We start from the raw sequence: 12,346 nt of genomic DNA, 5'->3' as shown, positions 1-12,346 counted from the left end.
TACACTCTGATGAAGAAGGACTTTGGAAATCGCTGTATTCAACTCAGATACACGTGGGTTCAGGCACAACGATTCCACATGCTTTTCTCACAACCTTTCCCTGCCACTAACATGAGGACGTTAGCAGCTCCTTCTACAGTCAAGCAGGATGCGGGAGGGTTGTGCCCTGTCCTTAGCTCTCACAGGGAAGCATGCCTTGAAGCCAGCTGTCAACAAGCTGCATTCTTATGGCAGGGTGAAGGTAGCAGTATTCAGAGACAGGAGGTTCCCAGATTACCACTCTACTGCACCTGGAGATACCCTCCAGGTCTGCATTGTTAACTTGCGTCTCATAGCCTCTGGCAAACGTCTCTGGTGAAGACGTGCGAAACTCACTCTGCAGGCAGTGTGGAACTGTGATGGACTGAGGGTGAGCTCAATTCTCAGAAGTAAGATGATTTTGGACAAGGCGTTCAGCTACCTTCTCACATATGGAACTTAGTATGTAGCACCAGTCTACCCCAGGAATTACTGGGAAATCGCTGGATTGAGCTTGGAGGCACTAGTCTTGTGTGCCGGCAGATTCCAGTTACCTCTCCCAACACTTCGGTGAAGCAACGAGCCTAGGCCTTTTGGAAGCGAAAGGTAGCTGCAGGCAGGAGGTAGGGTTACAGGCCATAAGCTCAACTCTCAGAAGTGGGTATGCATGGGAGGCAGATGTCTGCTTCCCACTCGTACATGCGAGTGGGAACCTAGCTACACTCTGATGAAGAAGGACTTTGGAAATCGCTGTATTCAACTCAGATACACGTGGGTTCAGGCACAACGATTCCACATGCTTTTCTCACAACCTTTCCCTGCCACTAACATGAGGACGTTAGCAGCTCCTTCTACAGTCAAGCAGGATGCGGGAGGGTTGTGCCCTGTCCTTAGCTCTCACAGGGAAGCATGCCTTGAAGCCAGCTGTCAACTAGCTGCATTCTTAAGGCAGGGTGAAGGTAGCAGTATTCTGAGACAGGAGGTTCCCAGATTACCACTCTCCTGCACCTGGAGATACCCTCCAGGTCTGCATTGTTAACTTGCGTCTCAGAAGCCTCTGGCAAACGTCTCTGGTGAAGACGTGCGAAACTCACTCTGCAGGCAGTGTGGAACTGTGAGGGACTGAGGGTGAGCTCAACTCTCAGAAGTAAGATGTTTTTGGACAAGCCGTTCAACTACCTACTCACGTATGGAACTTAGTATGTAGCACCAGTCTACCCCAGGAATTACTAGGAAATCGCTTGATTGAGCTTGGAGGCACTCGTCTTGTGTGCCGGGAGATTCCAGTTACCTCTCCCAACACTTGCGTCAAGCAGCGAGCCTAGGCCTTTTGGAAGCGAAAGGTAGCGGCAGGCAGGATGTAGGGTTACAGGCCATGAGCTCAACTCTCAGAAGTGTGTATGCATGGGAGGCAGATGTCTGCTACCCACTCGGACATGGGAGTTGGAACCTAGCTACACTCCTATTGAAGAAGGATGTTGGAAATCGCTGTATTCAACTCAGATACACGGGAGTTCAGGCCCAATGCTTACACATGCTTTTCCCACAACCTATCCCAGCCACTAATATAAGGAGGTTAGCAGGTACGTCTACAGTCAGGCAGCATGCGGGAGGGTTCTACCCTGTCCTCAGCTCTCACAGGGAAGCATGCCTAGAAGCCAGCTCTCAACTAGCTGCATTCTTATGACAGTGTGAGGGTAGCAGTATTCTGAGTAAGGAGGTTCCCAGATTACCACTCTACTGCACCTGGAGATACCGTCCAGGTCTGCATTGTTAACTTGCGTCTCAGAGGCCTCTGGCAAAAGTCTCTGGTGAAGACGTGGGAAATTCACTCTGCAGGCAGTGTGGAACTGTGAGGGACTGAGGGAGAGCTCAACTCTCAGCAGTGAGATGATTTTGGACAAGGCGTTCAGCTACCTTCTCACATATGGAACTTAGTATGTAGCACCAGTCTACCCCAGGAATTACTGGGAAATCGCTGGATTGAGCTTGGAGGCACTAGTCTTGTGTGCCGGGAGATTCCAGTTACCTCTCCCAACACTTCGGTGAAGCAGCGAGCCTAGGCCTTTTGGAAGCGAAAGGTAGCTGCAGGCAGGAGGTAGGGTTACAGGCCATAAGCTCAACTCTCAGAAGTGGGTATGCATGGGAGGCAGATGTCTGCTACCCACTCGGACATGCGAGTGGGAACCTAGCTACACTCTGATGAAGAAGGACTTTGGAAATCGCTGTATTCAACTCAGATACACGTGGGTTCAGGCACAACGATTCCACATGCTTTTCTCACAACCTTTCCCTGCCACTAACATGAGGACGTTAGCAGCTCCTTCTACTGTCAAGCAGGATGCGGGAGGGTTGTGCCCTGTCCTTAGCTCTCACAGGGAAGCATGCCTTGAAGCCAGCTGTCAACTAGCTGCATTCATATGGCAGGGTGAAGGTAGCAGTATTCTGAGACAGGAGGTTCCCAGATTACCACTCTACTGCACCTGGAGATACCCTCCAGGTCTGCATTGTTAACTTGCGTCTCAGAAGCCTCTGGCAAACGTCTCTGGTGAAGACGTGGGAAACTCACTCTGCAGGCAGTGTGGAACTGTGAGGGACTGAGGGTGAGCTCAACTCTCAGAAGTAAGATGTTTTTGGACAAGGCGTTCAACTACCTACTCACGTATGGAACTTAGTATGTAGCACCAGTCTACCCCAGGAATTACTAGGAAATCGCTTGATTGAGCTTGGAGGCACTCTTCTTGTGTGCCGGGAGATTCCAGTTACCTCTCCCAACACTTGCGTCAAGCAGCGAGCCTAGGCCTTTTGGAAGCGAAAGGTAGCGGCAGGCACGATGTAGGGTTACAGGCCATGAGCTCAACTCTCAGAAGTGTGTATGCATGGGAGGCAGATGTCTGCTACCCACTCGGACATGGGAGTTGGAACCTAGCTACACTCCTATTGAAGAAGGATGTTGGAAATCGCTGTATTCAACTCAGATACACGGGAGTTCAGGCCCAATGCTTACACATGCTTTTCCCACAACCTATCCCAGCCACTAACATAAGGAGGTTAGCAGGTACGTCTACAGTCAGGCAGGATGCGGGAGGGTTCTGCCCTGTCCTCAACTCTCACAGGGAAGCATGCCTAGAAGCCAGCTCTCTACTAGCTGCATTCTTATGACAGTGTGAATGTAGCAGTATTCTGAGTAAGGAGGTTCCCAGATTACCACTCTCCGGCACCTGGAGATACCGTCCAGGTCTGCATTGTTAACTTGCGTCTCAGAGGCCTCTGGCAAAAGTCTCTGGTGAAGACGTGGGAAACTCACTCTGCAGGCAGTGTGGAACTCTGAGGGACTGAGGGTTAGCTCAACTCTCAGCAGTAAGATGATTTTGGACAAGGCGTTCAGCTACCTTCTCAATATGGAACTTAGTATGTAGCACCAGTCTACCCCAGGAATTACTGGGAAATCGCTGGATTGAGCTTGGAGGCACTAGTCTTGTGTGCCGGGAGATTCCAGTTACCTCTCCCAACACTTCGGTGAAGCAGCGAGCCTAGGCCTTTTGGAAGCGAAAGGTAGCTGCAGGCAGGAGGTAGGGTTACAGGCCATAAGCTCAACTCTCAGAAGTGGGTATGCATGGGAGGCAGATGTCTGCTACCCACTCGGACATGCGAGTGGGAACCTAGCTACACTCTGATGAAGAAGGACTTTGGAAATCGCTGTATTCAACTCAGATACACGTGGGTTCAGGCACAACGATTCCACATGCTTTTCTCACAACCTTTCCCTGCCACTAACATGAGGACGTTAGCAGCTCCTTCTACTGTCAAGCAGGATGCGGGAGGGTTGTGCCCTGTCCTTAGCTCTCACAGGGAAGCATGCCTTGAAGCCAGCTGTCAACTAGCTGCATTCATATGGCAGGGTGAAGGTAGCAGTATTCTGAGACAGGAGGTTCCCAGATTACCACTCTACTGCACCTGGAGATACCCTCCAGGTCTGCATTGTTAACTTGCGTCTCAGAAGCCTCTGGCAAACGTCTCTGGTGAAGTCGTGCGAAACTCACTCTGCAGGCAGTGTGGAACTGTGAGGGACTGAGGGTGAGCTCAACTCTCAGAAGTAAGATGTTTTTGGACAAGGCGTTCAACTACCTACTCACGTATGGAACTTAGTATGTAGCACCAGTCTACCCCAGGAATTACTAGGAAATCGCTTGATTGAGCTTGGAGGCACTCGTCTTGTGTGCCGGGAGATTCCAGTTACCTCTCCCAACACTTGCGTCAAGCAGCGAGCCTAGGCCTTTTGGAAGCGAAAGTTAGCGGCAGGCAGGATGTAGGGTTACAGGCCATGAGCTCAACTCTCAGAAGTGTGTATGCATGGGAGGCAGATGTCTGCTACCCACTCGGACATGGGAGTTGGAACCTAGCTACACTCCTATTGAAGAAGGATGTTGGAAATCGCTGTATTCAACTCAGACACATGGGAGTTCAGGCCCAATGCTTACACATGCTTTTCCCACAACCTATCCCAGCCACTAACATAAGGACGTTAGCAGGTACGTCTACAGTCAGGCAGGATGCGGGAGGGTTCTGCCCTGTCCTCAGCTCTCACAGGGAAGCATGCCTGGAAGTCAGCTCTCAACTAGCTGCATTCTTATGACAGTGTGAAGGTAGCAGTATTCTGAGACAGGAGGTTCCCAGATTACCACTCTACTGCACCTGGAGATACCCTCCAGGTCTGCATTGTTAACTTGCGTCTCATAGCCTCTGGCAAACGTCTCTGGTGAAGACGTGCGAAACTCACTCTGCAGGCAGTGTGGAACTGTGAGGGACTGAGGGTGAGCTCAACTCTCAGAAGTAAGATGATTTTGGACAAGGCGTTCAGCTACCTTCTCACATATGGAACTTAGTATGTAGCACCAGTGTACCCCAGGAATTACTGGGAAATCGCTGGATTGAGCTTGAAGGCAGTAGTCTTGTGTGCCGGCAGATTCCAGTTACCTCTCCCAACACTTCGGGGAAGCAGCGAGCCTAGGCCTTTAGGAAGCGAAAGGTAGCTGCAGGCAGGAGGTAGGGTTACAGGCCATAAGGTCAACTCTCCGAATTGGGTATGCATGGGAGGCAGATGTCTGCTACTCACTCGGACATGCGAGTGGGAACCTAGCTACACTCTGATGAAGAAGGACTTTGGAAATCGCTGTATTCAACTCAGATACACGTAGGTTCAGGCACAACGATTCCACATGCTTTTCTCACAACCTTTCCCTGCCTCTAACATGAGGACGTTAGCAGCTCCTTCTACAGTCAAGCAGGATGCGGGAGGGTTGTGCCCTGTCCTTACCTCTCACAGGGAAACATGCCTTGAAGCCAGCTGTCAACTAGCTGCATTCTTATGGCAGGGTGAAGGTAGCAGTATTCTGAGACAGGAGGTTCCCAGATTACCACTCTACTGCACCTGGAGATACCCTCCAGGTCTGCATTGTTAACTTGCGTCTCATAGCCTCTGGCAAACGTCTCTGGTGAAGATGTGCGAAACTCACTCTGCAGGCAGTGTGGAACTGTGAGGGACTGATGGTGAGCTCAACTCTCAAAAGTAAGATGATTTTGGACAAGGCGTTCAGCTACCTTCTCACATATGGAACTTAGTATGTAACACCAGTCTACCCCAGGAATTACTGGGAAATCGCTGTATTGAGCTTGGAGGCACTAGTCTTGTGTGCCGGGAGATTCCAGTTACCTCTCCCAACACTTCGGTGAAGCAGCGAGCCTAGGCCTTTTGGAAGCGAAAGGTAGCTGCAGGCAGGAGGTAGGGTTACAGGCCATAAGCTCAACTCTCAGAAGTGTGTATGCATGGGAGGCAGATGTCTGCTTCCCACTCGTACATGCGAGTGGGAACCTAGCTACACTCTGATGAAGAAGGACTTTGGAAATCGCTGTATTCAACTCAGATACACGTGGGTTCAGGCACAACGATTCCACATGCTTTTCTCACAACCTTTCCCTGCCACTAACATGAGGACGTTAGCAGCTCCTTCTACAGTCAAGCAGGATGCGGGAGGGTTGTGCCCTGTCCTTACCTCTCACAGGGAAACATGCCTTGAAGCCAGCTGTCAACTAGCTGCATTCTTATGGCAGGGTGAAGGTAGCAGTATTGTGAGACAGGAGGTTCCCAGATTACCACTCTACTGCACCTGGAGATACCCTCCAGGTCTGCATTGTTAACTTGCGTCTCAGAAGCCTCTGGCAAACGTCTCTGGTGAAGACGTGCGAAACTCACTCTGCAGGCAGTGTGGAACTGTGAGGGACTGAGGGTGAGCTCAACTCTCAGAAGTAAGATGTTTTTGGACAAGGCGTTCAACTACCTACTCACGTATGGAACTTAGTATGTAGCACCAATCTACCCCAGGAATTACTAGGAAATCGCTTGATTGAGCTTGGAGGCACTCGTCTTGTGTGCCGGGAGATTCCAGTTACCTCTCCCAACACTTGCGTCAAGCAGCGAGCCTAGGCCTTTTGGAAGCGAAAGGTAGCGGCAGGCAGGATGTAGGGTTACAGGCCATGAGCTCAACTCTCAGAAGTGTGTATGCATGGGAGGCAGATGTCTGCTACCCACTCGGACATGGGAGTTGGAACCTAGCTACACTCCTATTGAAGAAGGATGTTGGAAATCGCTGTATTCAACTCAGATACATGGGAGTTCAGGCCCAATGCTTACACATGCTTTTCCCACAACCTATCCCAGCCACTAACATAAGGACGTTAGCAGGTACGTCTACAGTCAGGCAGGATGCGGGAGGGTTCTTCCCTGTCCTCAGCTCTCACAGGGAAGCATGCCTGGAAGTCAGCTCTCAACTAGCTGCATTCTTATGATAGTGTGAAGGTAGCAGTATTCTGAGTAAGGAGGTTCCCAGATTACCACTCTACTGCACCTGGAGATACCGTCCAGGTCTGCATTGTTAACTTGCGTCTCAGAGGCCTCTCGCAAAAGTCTCTGGTGAAGACGTGGGAAACTCACTCTGCAGGCAGTGTGGAACTGTGAGGGACTGAGGGTGAGCTCAACTCTCAGCAGTAAGGTGATTTTGGACAAGGCGTTCAGCTACCTTCTCACATATGGAACTTAGTATGTAGCACCAGTCTACCCCAGGAATTACTGGGAAATCGCTGGATTGAGCTTGGAGGCACTAGTCTTGTGTGCCGGCAGATTCCAGTTACCTCTCCCAACACTTCGGTGAAGCAGCGAGCCTAGGCCTTTTGGAAGCGAAAGGTAGCTGCAGGCAGGAGGTAGGGTTACAGGCCATAAGCTCAACTCTCAGAAGTGGGTATGCATGGGAGGCAGATGTCTGCTACCCACTCGGACATGCGAGTGGGAACCTAGCTACACTCTGATGAAGAAGGACTTTGGAAATCGCTGTATTCAACTCAGATACACGTGGGTTCAGGCACAACGATTCCACATGCTTTTCTCACAACCTTTCCCTGCCACTAACATGAGGACGTTAGCAGCTCCTTCTACAGTCAAGCAGGATGCGGGAGGGTTGTGCCCTTTCCTTAGCTCTCACAGGGAAGCATGCCTTGAAGCCAGCTGTCAACAAGCTGCATTCTTATGGCAGGGTGAAGGTAGCAGTATTCAGAGACATGAGGTTCCCAGATTACCACTCTACTGCACCTGGAGATACCCTCCAGGTCTGCATTGTTAACTTGCGTCTCATAGCCTCTGGCAAACGTCTCTGGTGAAGACGTGCGAAACTCACTCTGCAGGCAGTGTGGAACTGTGATGGACTGAGGGTGAGCTCAATTCTCAGAAGTAAGATGATTTTGGACAAGGCGTTCAGCTACCTTCTCACATATGGAACTTAGTATGTAGCACCAGTCTACCCCAGGAATTACTGGGAAATCGCTGTATTGAGCTTGGAGGCACTAGTCTTGTGTGCCGGGAGATTCCAGTTACCTCTCCCAACACTTCGGTGAAGCAGCGAGCCTAGGCCTTTTGGAAGCGAAAGGTAGCTGCAGGCAGGAGGTAGGGTTACAGGCCATAAGCTCAACTCTCAGAAGTGTGTATGAATGGGAGGCAGATGTCTGCTTCCCACTCGTACATGCGAGTGGGAACCTAGCTACACTCTGATGAAGAAGGACTTTGGAAATCGCTGTATTCAACTCAGATACACGTGGGTTCAGGCACAACGATTCCACATGCTTTTCTCACAACCTTTCCCTGCCACTAACATGAGGACGTTAGCAGCTCCTTCTACAGTCAAGCAGGATGCGGGAGGGTTGTGCCCTGTCCTTAGCTCTCACAGGGAAGCATGCCTTGAAGCCAGCTGTCAACTAGCTGCATTCTTAAGGCAGGGTGAAGGTAGCAGTATTGTGAGACAGGAGGTTCCCAGATTACCACTCTCCTGCACCTGGAGATACCCTCCAGGTCTGCATTGTTAACTTGCGTCTCAGAAGCCTCTGGCAAACGTCTCTGGTGAAGACGTGGGAAACTCACTCTGCAGGCAGTGTGGAACTGTGAGGGACTGAGGGTGAGCTCAACTCTCAGAAGTAAGATGTTTTTGGACAAGCCGTTCAACTACCTACTCACGTATGGAACTTAGTATGTAGCACCAGTCTACCCCAGGAATTACTAGGAAATCGCTTGATTGAGCTTGGAGGCACTCGTCTTGTGTGCCGGGAGATTCCAGTTACCTCTCCCAACACTTGCGTCAAGCAGCGAGCCTAGGCCTTTTGGAAGCGAAAGGTAGCGGCAGGCAGGATGTAGGGTTACAGGCCATGAGCTCAACTCTCAGAAGTGTGTATGCATGGGAGGCAGATGTCTGCTACCCACTCGGACATGGGAGTTGGAACCTAGCTACACTCCTATTGTAGAAGGATGTTGGAAATCGCTGTATTCAACTCAGATACACGGGAGTTCAGGCCCAATGCTTACACATGCTTTTCCCACAACCTATCCCCGCCACTAACATACGGACGTTAGCAGGTACGTCTACAGTCAGGCAGGATGCGGGAGGGTTCTGCCCTGTCCTCAGCTCTCACAGGGAAGCATGCCTGGAAGCCAGCTCTCAACTAGCTGCATTCTTATGACAGTGTGAAGGTAGCAGTATTCTGAGTAAGGAGGTTCCCAGATTACCACTCTCCGGCACCTGGAGATACCGTCCAGGTCTGCATTGTTAACTTGCGTCTCAGAGGCCTCTGGCAAAAGTCTCTGGTGAAGACGTGGGAAACTCACTCTGCAGGCAGTGTGGCACTGTGAGGGACTGAGGGTGAGCTCAACTCTCAGCAGTAAGATGATTTTGGACAAGGCGTTCAGCTACCTTCTCACATATGGAACTTAGTATGTAGCACCAGTCTACCCCAGGAATTACTGGGAAATCGCTGGAATGAGCTTGAAGGCAGTAGTCTTGTGTGCCGGCAGATTCCAGTTACCTCTCCCAACACTTCGGGGAAGCAGCGAGCCTAGGCCTTTAGGAAGCAAAAGGTAGCTGCAGGCAGGAGGTAGGGTTACAGGCCATAAGCTCAACTCTCCGAATTGGGTATGCATGGGAGGCAGATGTCTGCTACTCACTCGGACATGCGAGTGGGAACCTAGCTACACTCTGATGAAGAAGGACTTTGGAAATCGCTGTATTCAACTCAGATACACGTGGGATCAGGCACAACGATTCCACATGCTTTTCTCACAACCTTTCCCTGCCACTAACATGAGGACGTTAGCAGCTCCTTCTACAGTCAAGCAGGATGCGGGAGGGTTGTGCCCTGTCCTTACCTCTCACAGGGAAACATGCCTTGAAGCCAGCTGTCAACTAGCTGCATTCTTATGCCATGGTGAAGGTAGCAGTATTGTGAGACAGGAGGTTCCCAGATTACCACTCTACTGCACCTGGAGATACCCTCCAGGTCTGCATTGTTAACTTGCGTCTCATAGCCTCTGGCAAACGTCTCTGGTGAAGATGTGCGAAACTCACTCTGCAGGCAGTGTGGAACTGTGAGGGACTGAGGGTGAGCTCAACTCTCAAAAGTAAGATGATTTTGGACAAGGCGTTCAGCTACCTTCTCACATATGGAACTTAGTATGTAACACCAGTCTACCCCAGGAATTACTGGGAAATCGCTGTATTGAGCTTGGAGGCACTAGTCTTGTGTGCCGGGAGATTCCAGTTACCTCTCCCAACACTTCGGTGAAGCAGCGAGCCTAGGCCTTTTGGAAGCGAAAGGTAGCTGCAGGCAGGAGGTAGGGTTACAGGCCATAAGCTCCACTCTCAGAAGTGTGTATGCATGGGAGGCAGATGTCTGCTTCCCACTCGTACATGCGAGTGGGAACCTAGCTACACTCTGATGAAGAAGGACTTTGGAAATCGCTGTATTCAACTCAGATACACGTGGGTTCAGGCACAACGATTCCACATGCTTTTCTCACAACCCTTCCCTGCCACTAACATGAGGACGTTAGCAGCTCCTTCTACAGGCAAGCAGGATGCGGGAGGGTTGTGCCCTGTCCTTAGCTCTCACAGGGAAGCATGTCTTGAAGCCAGCTGTCAACTAGCTGCATTCTTATGGCAGGGTGAAGGTAGCAGTATTCTGAGACAGGAGGTTCCCAGATTACCACTCTACTGCACCTGGAGATACCCTCCAGGTCTGCATTGTTAACTTGCGTCTCAGAAGCCTCTGGCAAACGTCTCTGGTGAAGACGTGCGAAACTCTCTCTGCAGGCAGTGTGGAACTGTGAGGGACTGAGGGTGAGCTCAACTCTCAGAAGTAAGATGATTTTGGACAAGGCGTTCAACTACCTACTCACGTATGGAACTTAGTATGTAGCACCAGTCTACCCCAGGAATTACTAGGAAATCGCTTGATTGAGCTTGGAGGCACTCGTCTTGTGTCCCGGGAGATTCCAGTTACCTCTCCCAACACTTGCGTCAAGCAGCGAGCCTAGGCCTTTTGGAAGCGAAAGGTAGCGGCAGGCAGGAGGTAGGGTTACAGGCCATGAGCTCAACTCTCAGAAGAGTGTATGCATGGGAGGCAGATGTCTGCTACCCACTGGGACATGGGAGTTGGAACCTAGCTACACTCCTATTGAAGAAGGATGTTGGAAATCGCTGTATTCAACTCAGATACACGGGAGTTCAGGCCCAATGCTTACACATGCTTTTCCCACAACCTATCCCAGCCACTAACATAAGGAGGTTAGCAGGTACGTCTACAGTCAGGCAGGATGCGGGAGGGTTCTGCCCTGTCCTCAACTCTCACAGGGAAGCATGCCTAGAAGCCAGCTCTCAACTAGCTGCATTCTTATGACAGTGTGAAGGTAGCAGTATTCTGAGTAAGGAGGTTCCCAGATTGCCACTCTCCGGCACCTGGAGATACCGTCCAGGTCTGCATTGTTACCTTGCGTCGCAGAGGCCTCTGGCAAAAATCTCTGGTGAAGACGTGGGAAACTCACTCTGCAGGCAGTGTGGAACTGTGAGGGACTGAGGGTGAGCTCAACTCTCAGAAGTAAGATGATTTTGGACAAGGCGTTCAGCTACCTTCTCACATATGGAACTTAGTATGTAGCAACAGTCTACCCCAGGAATTACTGGGAAATCGCTGGATTGAGCTTGGAGGCACTAGTCTTGTGTGCCGGCAGATTCCAGTTACCTCTCCCAACACTTCGGTGAAGCAGCGAGCCTAGGCCTTTTGGAAGCGAAAGGTAGCTGCAGGCAGGATGTAGGGTTACAGGTCATGAGCTCAACTCTCAGAAGTGTGTATGCATGGGAGGCAGATGTCTGCTACCCACTCGGACATGGGAGTTGGCACCTAGCTACACTCCTATTGAAGAAGGATGTTGGAAATCGCTGTATTCAACTCAGATACACGGGAGTTCAGGCCCAATGCTTACACATGCTTTTCCCACAACCTATCCCAGCCACTAACATAAGGAGGTTAGCAGGTACGTCTACAGTCAGGCAGGATGCGGGAGGGTTCTGCCCTGTCCTCAGCTCTCACAGGGAAGCATGCCTAGAAGCCAGCTCTCAACTAGCTGCATTCTTATGACAGTGTGAAGGTAGCAGTATTCTGAGTAAGGAGGTTCCCAGATTACCACTCTACTGCACCTGGAGATACCGTCCAGGTCTGCATTGTTAACTTGCGTCTCAGAGGCCTCTGGCAAAAGTCTCTGGTGAAGACGTGGGAAACTCACTCTGCAGGCAGTGTGGAACTGTGAGGGACTGAGGGTGAGCTCAACTCTCAGAAGTAAGATGTTTTTGGACAAGGCGTTCAACTACCTACTCACGTATGGAACTTAGTATGTAGCACCAGTCTACCCCAGGAATTACTAGGAAATCGCTTGATTGAGCTTGGAGGCACTCGTCTTGTG

The sequence above is a fragment of the Canis lupus genome, chromosome 1 (assembly GCF_048164855.1).
Source record: "Canis lupus baileyi chromosome 1, mCanLup2.hap1, whole genome shotgun sequence".
Taxonomy (NCBI): Eukaryota; Metazoa; Chordata; class Mammalia; order Carnivora; family Canidae; genus Canis; species Canis lupus.
Note: the sequence above shows the minus strand (reverse complement) of the source record.